The sequence below is a fragment of the Megalobrama amblycephala genome, linkage group LG21, assembly GCF_018812025.1.
Source record: "Megalobrama amblycephala isolate DHTTF-2021 linkage group LG21, ASM1881202v1, whole genome shotgun sequence".
NCBI lineage: Eukaryota > Metazoa > Chordata > Actinopteri > Cypriniformes > Xenocyprididae > Megalobrama > Megalobrama amblycephala.
The window spans coordinates 21,228,062-21,241,583 of NC_063064.1; the positions used below are offsets into that span (position 1 = coordinate 21,228,062).

The window sequence follows — 13,522 nt, forward strand, 5'->3', positions numbered from 1 at the left end:
TTAAATTGTCATATACAATATTCTAATGCAAGTATATAACAATTAGTTCGAACTTTTACCTGTGGAGGGCAGTAATACACTTAGCAGCGTCTACACTGCAGGAATTCTAATAGAGAAGAAGAAGAGAGCTAGTTCAAGATGAGCATTTATTGTTAAAACGTATATAATTAGTTAATTAGTTAATATAATTATAATTAGTTTTTTTTTTTTTTTTGAGTGACGGTTTCTCTAGATAAGACCCTTATTTCTTGCCTGGTATCGTTTAAAGCCCTTTGAAGCTGCATTGAAACTGTAATTTTGACCTTTAACCGTTTGGGCTCCATTAAAGTCCACTATAAGGAGAAAAATCCTGGAATGTTTTCATCAAAAACCTTAATTTCTTTTTGACTGAAGAAAGAAAGACATGAACATCTTGGATGACATGGGGGGTGAGTAAATTATCAGGAAATTTTAATTTGAAAGTGAACTAATCCTTTAACAAAGACTGAACCACATGACTGTTTGTCTAAAAGCAGAAACTGGAAATACTGAATTTCTCATTCTGAATGCATTTCAGTATTGCAATTCTAAAATTTAAATCTATGCATATTAGCTATTATCTTGGTGAACATATGAATAAAATTCTGTCATTATTTATTCACATGTCTTTTCAATACTGTATTAGTGGAAAACAGTATTCTCCCTATATATACTGCATTATGATGAAGATTCGCTTGTTGTTGCCCAGCTGTTGAAACTGGAGACAGTTACAATAAAAGCACTTTGTATGCATATGTAGTATAAGTGGTCTGCTGGTGATTTTCTGTAGTAGAAAAATTAGCGAACCAAAGAAAAAGACGTAACTGTCGATAAAGACGTGACATGATATCATAGATAACCTCACGGGGGCGATAAATCGCGTATGAGGGGGTCTTCCAGACGCGTTGAGTGTAATGTGGGTAGCCCAGAAGGCCCCGCCCACCGAGTGACATCAAAACACGGCTGGCAGAGACTGCGAGCGGAGAAACGTGCGGACGACGAGCCCTTCCACCAGTCTCTGTTCACTCAACATCTTTGTGGGGGATTTTTCCTTAGTCAGATCCAAGTATTCCTCAAGACTGATTGGTGAGTTAAATGCCTAATTTTAGAACTGAACTAGTGCGATTGTTATATGAATATGAACAAAACTGACGGGAATTATGACATAATTTAGCGTGATAGTGTTGGTCATCTTCTCCACAGCGACTAATGTAAATCCATTTAAAATGGCTCCATGTTTTTAAACTGCTGGGAGCCACAATAACGTCATTTCCATCACAACAGCCGCTGAAGAAGACTGAAGAGAAAAAACACGAACATTTTGATTTATTATAAATCGATTTTTCCTCTTATCTCACCGAGTATGTTGGGTTTTGTCGCCAAAAATAGAAACTTTGTACCTCACTAGATGTAATGGGTTGTAATTCAGTCAGTGTATTTTAGTCCATTCGTCGCTGCAGATGTTTCATAGTTTTCATAGATGGTTCTTCTCGTATAACGTTAGATAACGAGGGCCAGCTGCATCCTACATGGTCTTGAATATGATTTTTCTTTGTCTACAATATGTATACACACACATATATATATAACTGTTTAAATGAAAAAATGCTACTGTCGTCGTAGTGTATCTTAATTTGTCTACGGCTAAATTATTTACGTCGGTCTAACTTTGATTTTTTTCTAAGTTTTCTTTCTTAATTTTAACCTATAAATGTAAAATTCCTATATAAAAAAATCTCAGTATATTAGGACTTCTCGAAGGACGCCGATATATTAAAGACGTACTGTAAAGTGATGGATTTTGGGCTAGTTTCAATTATATGTGAGACAACTTCCGGCATGACACAAATGACATTGTCCTCGGTCACCTGCTCATGGGAAGGTCGCAGTGCTGGAGATGTGAACTCCATGTGCTCGCAGGTGTGCTGTTTAGCACACTCAGACAGAAAACTACACACTGTTGACACAATAAACAAACAACACTAACCTGTTGTTATCATCAACACAGGACTCCAAAAATCCCTCAAAGTCTTTTTGCTGGAATCTGTTTGTCGTACCTACATTGAAACGTTGTTTGTTGTTTAAGTACACAGTATTTCTGTTAATCATTTATGTTCAAGACAAAGCTTTAACAGAAATTTCTGCTGCTGTTTGAGATGAGCTTGTACTTTTCCATAGAAATCCAATGAAACTTTCTGCCCTGCACAGTGCACACTAACGGGCATTCCATATGGGAAATTTCAGATTTTGTTAGGTCTTAATAATCATAAACATCCATAATTGCATGTGCAAAGCAAGTTATCCAGTTTACCTGTCTTTTATTGTCTATGATAAGTTTGTGACTGAGTTAACCCATTTTTTTAGATCATTAAAACCACAAAATAACAAGTGAATCACACAGGAATGGTGCACTTATGTGAATTTAGAAGAATATAATCTATTTTTATTCTGATTTCTGACTTTGCAGTGAATGCTTTAACTCATTTTACTGTCGTTACACTGTACGTTTTCTCTGTTTTAATTTTCCCTTATTTTAAAAGATGTATAATCAGTGAAAATCATTAATTCAAGATTTAAACATCTTTTTGTATATGCAGAGCGAGCAAGAGAGAGCAATTTTGTCTGTTCCTGCAGGTTGGCATGTAGAGATAGATAGATGTCAGGGAATCCTGGGACTCTTGGGAGCTGCAAGCTTTAATTAAGCTATGCTCGGTTCAATTGAGTGTGCTCACAATCTCAATAACCCTTCTTATCAGGACTGTAGACCAGCACGAGGGCCAATGAGTATAGCCCATAGTGCTATAGGGAGAAAAAAAGAAGACACTTCATCTTAAACTGGCTGTTCTGAATGTGTCAGATCTTATCTGAATGTAAAATATCATATTTTGGGGTGTGTGTGTGTGTGTGTGTTAGTGACAGATGAGGCATGTATCAGTGTGTACAGCAGAGTTAGTGCTAATACATGTACCCATGATTTCGCAGACAAGGCAGCCTAGTCCCAGATTAAAATGCATGTTTTAAGTGAAAGCATCTTGCACTGAAATATCTTAAAATACATCAGTGCCATTGTTTTGTCTCAAGATTTACACCAGTTATGTTTTTGTCTTAGGAACATTTATTAAAGCTACTTAAATGCCCTAATTGAGTAAAGGCCTAATCCTGACTTAATCTAAACTCTGTCTGTGAAACCGGGCCACAGTATAAGGGACAGTTCATCCAAAAATTCTGTCATTATTTAGTCAACCACATGTTGATCCAAACCCATATGCTTTTATATATTTATTACATTTTGAAGAATCTTAATGCAGCACTTTGCCATACAAGGCTCATACTGCTATTCCTTTAAATAAACTAAGCAGTGCATTTCGACTCTCCCTCATAGCATCCTCTGTAAAGCACCTGCTGCAGGTGGAGCAATATCACAGTTGTCAGGCTGTTGAGTTTGGGATGTGGACAGATTCCAAGCTGGTCCTCCAGACCGTCCCTCACTGCAGGAACTTGCAAGACTGCAAAAACAAAGGGACACTCTGTAATACTTAATGCGCTATTTGAACTAAAATTATGCTTCACCAGACATAATTTACCACATAAAACTGGCTTTAATGTAAATATTTTTTCTTCGCAGTATTTAACTAATATCTAAGATATTTGGTGAAGTATGTTTGTTTCATGTAAATGCCATTTTTAGCAAAAAATCTAACTTTTATAAGCTTTGTGATACAGAATGATACCATTTCCATATACTATGGTATTTACAGTACAGTTTAAAAGTTTGAGGTCAGTAAGATTTTTTTAAAGGAAATTAATACTTTTATTTTAATATTTTTAATGATTCATTAAATTGATCAAAAAAGACATGCATAATGTTACAAAAAATTCAAATGCTGTTATTTTGAACTTTCTATTCATCCAAGAATCCAGAAAAAATGTATCATGTTTTCCACAAAAGCAACGTTTTCAACATTGATAATGATAAGAAATGTTTCTTGAGCACCAAATCAGCATATTAGAATGATTTCTGAAGGATCATGTGACATTAAAGAGTTCAAAATATAATAACATAGAAAACTGCTATTTTAAAGGTGCCCTAGAATCAAATATTGAATTTACCTTGGCATAGTTGAATTACAAGAGTTCAGTACATGGAAATGACATACATTGAGTTTCAAACTCCATTGCTTCCTCCTTCTTATGTAAATCTCATTTGTTTAAAAGACCTCCGAAAAACATGTGAATCTCAACATAACACCGACTGTTACGTAACAGTGATTTAAAGGGGCCGCAGCCTGAATCGGTGCATAGTTAATGATGCCCCAAAATAAGCAGTTAAAAAAATTAATTAAAAAAAATCTATGGGGTATTTTGATCTGAAACTTCACAGACACATTCAGGGGACACCTTAGACTTGTATTACATCTTGTAAAAACTGGTTCTAGGGCACCTTTAAGTTGTAATAATATTTTACTGTATTTTGATTAAATGAATTCAGCCTTGTTGAGCATAACAAATTTTCTTTGAAAACGTTATTTTACCAACCCCAAACTATTGAATGGTAATGTACATATATTCCAGGGTCTTTCAAACAAAATCGTAGTAAAACTTTGCTACTGTTTTGCCTTAAAATTATTCAATTAATTTTTTTAATTGGTTTCAAAATAAACTGGTTTTATTTTGCAAGGTTATAGGTAGTGATTTAATGTAACCTTACAGACAAAGGTTTACTGAAAAGCAAGTTGGTTGTTTGTATAGTGTAATTGCTGCATAGCGAATGGTGAATATGTTGCTCTGGAGCGTTTGTTCCCGTGAGTGTGCTTCTTTAAGTGCAGTCTAGTGGGGAGAGAGAGTGGAGGATACAAACATCAAATGTCTGATTTTTGTTTAGTGATTCAGTAGAGGGATTTTAAGGGCTTTCAGTGGATCTGTTGTATTTTACTGCTTTCTCCCCGTTTTAACCTTTATTATAGTCAGAGACGTTGTGAAACTGGTTCTGGCATATGGCGGCCATTGTTAGCATGAAGATTTGTGAGAGTTTCCTGTGACCTTAATTTGTAGATTCTGCTGTTGCTATGTGGTGCACTTGATTTTTTTCTCATTTTCAGATGTGCACCTTGTTAATCAGCTCAAACCCATCTAATATCTGACCTACAAAAGGCGAATCATCCCGGTGCTGAATCTCTGAGCTTTTTTAATCAATTTCACCAATTCGATCTTTGTCTAATTAACATTAAAGGTCATTCTCTCTGACCTGTCGCACGGGCCTTGTGGGTTTCATGTGGTTGTCCTGGACCGTGGCCAGCCCACTAAACCTGTGTCTTTGGTTTTGTGCCATGTTTTTTCTGTCTCCCATCGTTCCCTCCTCCCATTTTCACCTTGACAGCTGTGCTTCTGCCTGATGGCTCAATATCAGGCTGGCCTGCTGAGATGTCTCAGTCTATTCCATCAAAATGATCATCAGATTTCACACTGACCCAGCACTTTTTCAGATCACATCACTTATTTTATTTGCTCAGTGTATCTTTATGCAGCTCTTGAATTTTAATCTTGAGCAGTAGTTTGCACTGGATCCCTAAGGACTCAGGGCTCTTAAAAGCAAAATATATATAACAATCCTTTTGTAAGAACAACGGTATTCTGCTTTTGCAAAATTTTTTGCATGAGCCTCAATGAAACGGATCAGTGTCTCTTTAGCTTTTTACCCTGAAATGCCTAGTGTGTTATTAATAATAAACAATGTAAAATATACTACAGTTTAAAAGTTTGGAGTCAGTAAGATTTGCAAGCATTGAATTGATCAAGCGTGACAGTAAAGACATTTTATAATATTACAAAAGATTTCAAATTAAATTAAATAGAAAAGATTAAATATAATATAATATAATATTTCAACATGATATTTTTTAGAACCAAATCAGCATATCAGAATTATTTCTGAAGAATCATGTGACACTGAAGACTGGAATAATTGTTTATAAGAATTCAGCTTTGCCTTCAGGGAATATATTACATTATAAAATATATTGCAATAAAAAATAATTCTTTTAAACTGTAATAATATTTAACAATATTACTGTTGTCATTACTGTATTTTTGATTAAATAAATGCAGCCTTGGTGAACAGTAGAGATTTTTCAAAAAACATTTAAAAAAAATCATAATATCCCAAACATTACAAAAATCTTAAACAATTTTTGAGTGTTAGTGTATATGATCAAACATGAACCTGTTTTTAATTTTGGAAATCTAATCCAATCCTCTCCTGATGAACAAAAGCAAGTCTCACCCTACACTGTAAACAATTATTTTCATGATTTGTATCACAACATTTTTTCTTTTGTCAAATCAACTTAGATAATTAATGTGGTTCAGATAACATACTATTTCGAGTTTCTGTTGATTAAATCAATCGCCTTCATTGAATTAACTCAAATTTTTAATTTCAGTGAACTCAATTTTAAGGCAACCAGGTAACTTTAAGTTAAACCAACAGTTCTTTTTTACAGTGTACTTTTGTCTTCTTGAATATCCTGTTTAAGTCTGAAATACAAATAAACACATCAGTCAAAGACCTTCTGAAGGCATTTAAATAAAACACAGTTTGCATATTTAGAATTTAGCCATTCAGATCATTTTTCAAGCATAGATGGTGGCAGCCTCTCTGAAATACATCAGATTTCCAAAGGAAAATGCATAATACATTGACTCTAAGGATATTAGGTACATTTAGGGTAGAAGTAAAGAGTCATAGAATGTTGTTGAGATGAAATCTGACTCAGAGCACTTCCCCTGGCCCTGCTGAAGTCAGACGGTGGGATTTCCCTTTAGACTGTGCTAATGCAGGTTCTCTTAAATACATTTAGCCCAGGCTCCACATGCCACACGTTTAGATTTTATTTATGGCTCTGTGAGCCATAAGTCATTTACCCAGCTCACACCTTGTCTGGACAGGTTGTAAATTTATTTTCTGTCATTTATCAAACCAGATTAATTTGTTGACATCCGTTTAATGCACCACATGTTTTGCTTTGTGCATCTCTGGGGGATCTGGCGCCCTTAAGAGTGATTACCTTGTCGATTATCTATTACCTCATTTTTGAGATAAGACGTAAATATGGAATGTGAATTATATATGTGCACAGTATGTCTTAGATCTGAAATAAAATTTGACCATCTGCTTGTTTGAAGGCTTTAGTCTCATAGTGTAATTTAGTCTTTAAATCCTCATGTTTTCAGTACAAAAACTGAGGCTGTAGTTTCCAAGAATTCAGTCACATCCCTACAAAGCCTCTGAAGCTTTGTGCAAAACACTGTGATAGGATTGTTTTGATGTCACATATGATGTCCCCTAATAAACCTGACTAAATAATTCTGCTTTTTACTAGGGTAGGCCTTCTGCACAATACATCAACATGCTCATTTCCCCTATTTTTGCATTTAGATTATCTTTGCCATAATCGAATGCTGACTTAATGTTAATCTCTAAAAACACTAATAATTTATAACACTGTTAATAACACCAAAGATGATAATGATAAATCCAAAAATCATTCTAACACTGTGTCTACACTAAACGCGTCAAAGCGGCCGTTGCAAAGCACTTGGACTACGTCAGAAATAGAACGGGAAATCCGTTTACTGTCGGGAATTTGTTGTCATGTCGCACCGCATCCAGTGTAGACAATATCACTGATTAAAATGGGTTCTGTTGTCTTTTGATGCGTCGTGTTGTGCCGCTCGTGTCCGGCATAGACATGGTGTAAATATAAAAGAATAGCAAGGTCCACAACACAAAAATAACGATTACGGCACAGAGAAACTATATCATTGGTATCCCTTTCAGAATGTTTTTTTTTTTTTCTGCTGATAAACAATAAAAACATTGACAGCCAATCACAATCCATCCTTATTTAAAGAGCTCTTAAAGTGTCAGAAGACAAAACTGCAGTGCGCTTATAATAAGCAGAACACTAATATAGTTATCGTTATAGTTATTTTTAGATTTATCATTTTTGGTGTGAACGCGCCTTAAATTCATTTTCCATACTGCACATTATAATGGCTAAACTCACTTTTGTAATTTAAAATGGTTGATTTTGGTTTTTAGTGTTTTATTTATTTAGAGAAAATAAAATCTGTCACTTATCGGTTGTCACCATAATCTGAAAATAATTCTCAGGAATAAATTACATTAATTTAACCTACTTTAAATCCTCATGTTTTCTGTGCAAAAACTGAGGCCACAGTTTCCACGAATTCAGTCACATCCCTTCAGACGTTTAGATTTTAGTTTTTAGTGTTTTATTTTGCATTTATTCTGAGAAAATAGACTAATATCTGTTGTCTCCATAATCTGAAAATAATTATCAGTTTTGGCCTGAACTTTAAAAATCGGTGCATCCCTAATTATACATCAGTATAACTTGTTGCTGAAACCACGCCCTCCCTAGCTATCTATCTTAGATACTATCTAAAATATTAATAAAGATAGCAATATCATTAGAAAGTACTAAAGGATTACTGTCAATCTACGGTGATTTTTTTACGATAACGTTATAGATGCTACAACACCAATAGGCTAATTAATTTGTGTGGGGTGTGCAAATAACACAAATCAAATGGGATTTCATACCTTTATAATGAAATAGAGATCACGAGATGAATCCAATCCATGGCACTTGGGTAAAATATATATATATATATATATATATATATGTGTACCAGATGTAAGTTATATCTCTAAAATGTTCTCTCAAACATGAGCACGTATCCAAAGTATAATTTTTCAAAATAGTGCAGCAGTTTTAGTTATATCCAAGCAGTGCTGTCGGAGCTGTATATCCTCCTGGTATTGTCATTGTAGTAAATCTCAGGAACAAAACTTTTAGCCAATGCCACGACGATCCAACAACGTGTGTTCCGCATGCGAGCACATGTACACAGACTGACATCTGTCTCGAGTATGCAGCAAGCCATATATTGTATAAAATAATACAGAAAAAAGCACAAATATGACTGAGATGCCAAATTCAGTGGCTGAAATGAGCTGCTGAGGTAACATGACGGCTCACAGACAGCAGCGGCATACCTGTCACTCAAGTGACCACGCCCTTAATTATGCAGAACTTTAAGGCTTAATATAATTTAAACAGATGAGCTATAAAAAAATTCACCCCCCTCAGAGTTGTCATGAAGGGCAAAATTCGCAGTATAGACCAAAACCACAATATGAACCAGACTGTAAACATGTTTTTTTCTGCTGTAAACTTGGCTAATTTAACATGATGGTCAATGAGATTCTGCTCACTTCTGCAGCCTGTCCCTAGCGGCCAGTCGATGAATTGCAGTTTAATTCACTTCCGTATTGGCTTCACGAGAAACAGGGGGAGGTTGCCGCTTGGTTAGAACGGACTCTTTTCAGTTGTGAACTGTACTGAAGTTCACAAAAACTGACCCTTTTTAACATAACCCATTTTTAAAACCCATACATTTTAATAGGGATGGGCATTTAAAGCAAAAATAATATTCGAAAATCGCTGGGAATTATTTGAATATTATTCGAAAATCGCACCCCTCCCCCGCATGCACGCATCACGCATGTATAGGCTACACACACATAAACGGAAAAAGAGAGGGAGAGAGACCCTTCGCGCTTTCAATCTTTTTTTCATGGTCATTCATAACGGTGCAGAGCAGACTGAAAACGCTCGCTCTCCGCACCATTATGAACGCGCGTGCGGCCGTGAGCCTTTTACTTTCACTTTCAAATTAGCGTCAATGCGGTAGCGGCGATTCAATGCTGGGTTCATTGTTATTTTTAATGAAAAACACAACAACAAAGCAGTACAATGACAAACCCGCTTAAATGGACATTTCGATTTGAAACCAAAACTTCCATCGTCGTTTTGTCACTCAAGAGTGAGGCGAAGTGAGGTGAAATCTGACTGACTGTTGCTGATTTGTGCTGCGACTCTCATTCAGCTCGCGCTGAATTGAGTAGACACATTTAGATTTTAATTGTAGTGTCTGTTCTTGCTGAACTAAATGATTTTTATTACTATAATAAAATAAATAAAAAAAAAAAAAAAAAAAAAAAAAACGACGGTGGGTGGCGGTGCCGCGGTGGGCAACTGATGCTACCGGTGTTGTAGCTGAACACTGGGAACACCGCCTATCACAGCAAGCCTACCTCAAGCCATACTGATTTTTGAATGCCTAAATTCGTAATGACATATTGTGAACACTGAATGACGGCACTTATGTTAAAAATTAAGGTGCGTTATTGGCAGCGTGCACCACCCTCTGGTTACAAGTCACCACCGCATCAAATGGGGAATTTTTTTTAAGACGATAATCGCACAACCTATTCGATATTCTATAATTAAATCATCTAATCGAATATTTGAAAATCGTGACACATCCCTAAAGCCGCGCACACACTTCACGATTGTAAGGCCGATTATGAATGTAAATTGATACTTATGACTGATCGCACTCAAATGCGTCCAGTCAGAGCCAGTTGCATTCAGTCTGCGATTACAGTCGGTGTTCAAATTCCATGTGAAAGTATACACAAATCCGCCGCAAACTCTATGGGCGCCGCCATCTTGCCTGCCGCCATTACTGCGTGCCTGCGAAGTGTGACGGTGTGACACTTGCCGGTGCCCTCTAATGACATTTCAATTAAAGCGCATCCTGCTCATTAAAGAAAATGTCTGGTGAAAGGGAACATGGGTAGATGATGTCAGGCAGTGGCCAAAACTTACCGATAAAGGTAATTAATTGACAACATAATGTAATAATGTAATGTAATGTAATTAAGAAGTGTATTAATTGATGACAACAATAAAACCGAACGCTGTCATTACTAGTTGTGTTGCTAATATGTTCACAAGCTTCAAGTTTCAAATAATTATTAGGCCATCCTTAAAAATATTCTTGTTTGCCATAACCCGACCGACCCTGTCAATTTAGGACCGACCCAATTAATTATTTTTTCCCCTTTTAGTCCGACCGACTTGCCGATTGTAATTGCGTTAAGACCCACGGATTTTTTTTTACTCTTCAAACAGCTAATACAAATGCAATAAAATGTGAGACACACGCAATTGACGCTTTTCACACGCTCTCACGCCACACATCCATTTTCTCACGCACAGAAAAATCGCGAAGTAAAGAGGACACAGAGACCGACAGACTAGACAGAGCAGGTTACTTATGATAGAAAAAAATCTCAGCTCTCAGATTCTGTCAATTTTATTACGAAATTCAAACAATAAATACCGTTTTGGTGCTTGTAAATGTGACATGCTAGAAATACAGATAAAAAAATATTACAACATCAAACGACGTATAATGTTATGTTCTTGTAAACATGTTTTTCAAAATGGATTTATGTATTCACACTTACCTTTGTCTGAGGTAAATCTCTCATAAATGACCGAACGCTGTCAGCTAGCAGCCCCTCACACAGAACCTGTTTTGGCTGATATGTGTACTGTATTACATCTTTATTATATTTTTACTTATATCATTAAATAAAGTTGTTATTATAATAAAAAATGCATTATATTTAAATTGTTATTTTTAAATAATACTGCCAGCTGATAGGGCTCTCTGTATGTTTACAGCATTAAGTTAGGTGAGTTGTTTTTTTCTTGACAAAAATTAATGCCTAGCTAATATTTATCCAAATGAGTCAATATTAAATCAAATCACAATAATAATTAAATAATAATAATTTAATAAAAATAATAAAAAAGTGTAGCTTACCAGAAATTGTAGCCTACCATGTAAACATTGTAACATGTCACTAAACCTAATAAAATTCAGCTTAGTTACTAAAATGTTTTGACAATCACAATACACTTAATGTGATGCAATAAAAAAAATTTTACGACCTACCAACCATTTTTTATTTTTTTGGCTGTTACGGCAAACCAAAATATTTTTAAGGATGGCCTTAGCCACGACCAGTTGTAGCAATAAAATACATGTTCTTATAGGTATTCAAGATTATTTTATTAATCATCTGGCATGCGATGAGCCATCTCGGTTATGTGTTTCATCCACTTTTGACGCACATCTTGGTCCTCCGCTCGACCAGGAACTCTGTGCAATCCGTATGGCCGTAAACATGGGCAGTCAATGTGCAACAAAGCTTCGTGGATTACACAAACGGTTTTATTCCAGGCCTGTAGTTTTGTGCTGTTGTTAAAACAACCAACCACACAACGAGCTCTGCCCGGCATCACTGGACAGCATACGTACTAAAAAAAACTATATAGCTAACATCTGCTACAGCCTACGGGACCAAGACGCTACTTCTGCTACTTCCTTAGCAGCAAGGCACGCAGTAATGGCGGCGCTGCTTTACTTCCGTGTTTCACCGGATTTGTCTATATAAATCTGCTTTAGTCGCAGGAAACAATCGCTGTATGTTGAGCACAGTCTTAGAATGTTTTAGTTAGTCGTTAAATGTGTGCCAAGCTTAATTTTTAACACCAATGAATTAATCTGAGCTCTGAAATCAAACAGGCTCAGGTCCACACCCAAAGCTCCAGTGTGATTAATCACGATTAATCACATCTAACATAAAGGTTTGTGTTTACAAAATATACTACACACACACATATTGTGTAAATGCAAACTTTTATGTTAGATGCCATCAATTGCAATTAATCGATTTGACTAGTACTAATGGAAGGCATAAGATGCTTTTCTTGATGATGCCAACAAATATTAAGTGTTAAATCAATCCAGTGAGTGGCTTTCTGTTCTAATGAGGCTAAATACTGTGACCCTTCAAGAATAATGCACTCCTTTCAAAGCATTCTGGGAACTCTAAGAAGCTATAGTCTGCACTGTGAAAAATATTGTATGTGATTGTATGTGTGCATTTCTGATTTCTGAGAGCACTTCTAGAAAAGACACACAAGTATCCTCAAATACCCTTGTGTGTATGCAAGTCCTCACTTCTTCAGAAATGACAGCAAGGAAGTGGCCTAATGTATCAGGAAAAAGCAAAAGTATGATGGATGCGATGCTGGGAGTCTGTGACAGTTTGCGTCAGAATGCAGGGTGTCCCTCAGCCCTTAGTGTATGAAAAGAGAGAGAGATGGAAATCCTTTTTTGGCAGAGAGTCTAGTGCATTGGCTGCACTCTGCCACCACAAGAGCTTTATAATAGAGTGCGCACGTCACCCTATCACGTACACAACTGCTTAGACGAGGGGTTTCCCTTAATTCAGTTAGTGATAGAGGGAGCCACAGAGATGGAGACAAAAGCAGGCAGAAAAAGGTGAGAGTGGGAACATACAGGCTGTCTTCAGAATAGCAAATCTAAAAACCTTTTCTAGTAATGACTTTTCTGAATCGTGTTTTCTTTTAACAATACAGAATCAGTAGGTTTAAAAATTACAGTAGTAGTTTTAATTTTAATCGTTTGTTATGCATTTTATTTTTTAATTAATAAATTAGTTATAAAATGAAATATTAAATGTAAATAATGA

The 13,522-nt window shown here is 35.9% G+C and overlaps 1 protein-coding gene across 2 annotated transcripts in view; it reads left to right on the plus strand.

Annotated features, from left to right (window-relative positions):
• The first annotated feature begins 936 nt into the window (after nt 1-936).
• The window catches only part of ndrg3a (ndrg family member 3a), a 50,285-nt gene continuing 37,699 nt past the window's right edge, over nt 937-13,522 (plus strand). The window contains exon 1 of one of the 2 annotated variants that reach the window (XM_048172381.1): nt 937-1,104. The gene's annotated coding sequence lies outside the window, so the exon portion shown is untranslated. The remainder of the gene's footprint in view (nt 1,105-13,522) is intronic. The other variant, XM_048172382.1, reaches the window with a different exon arrangement.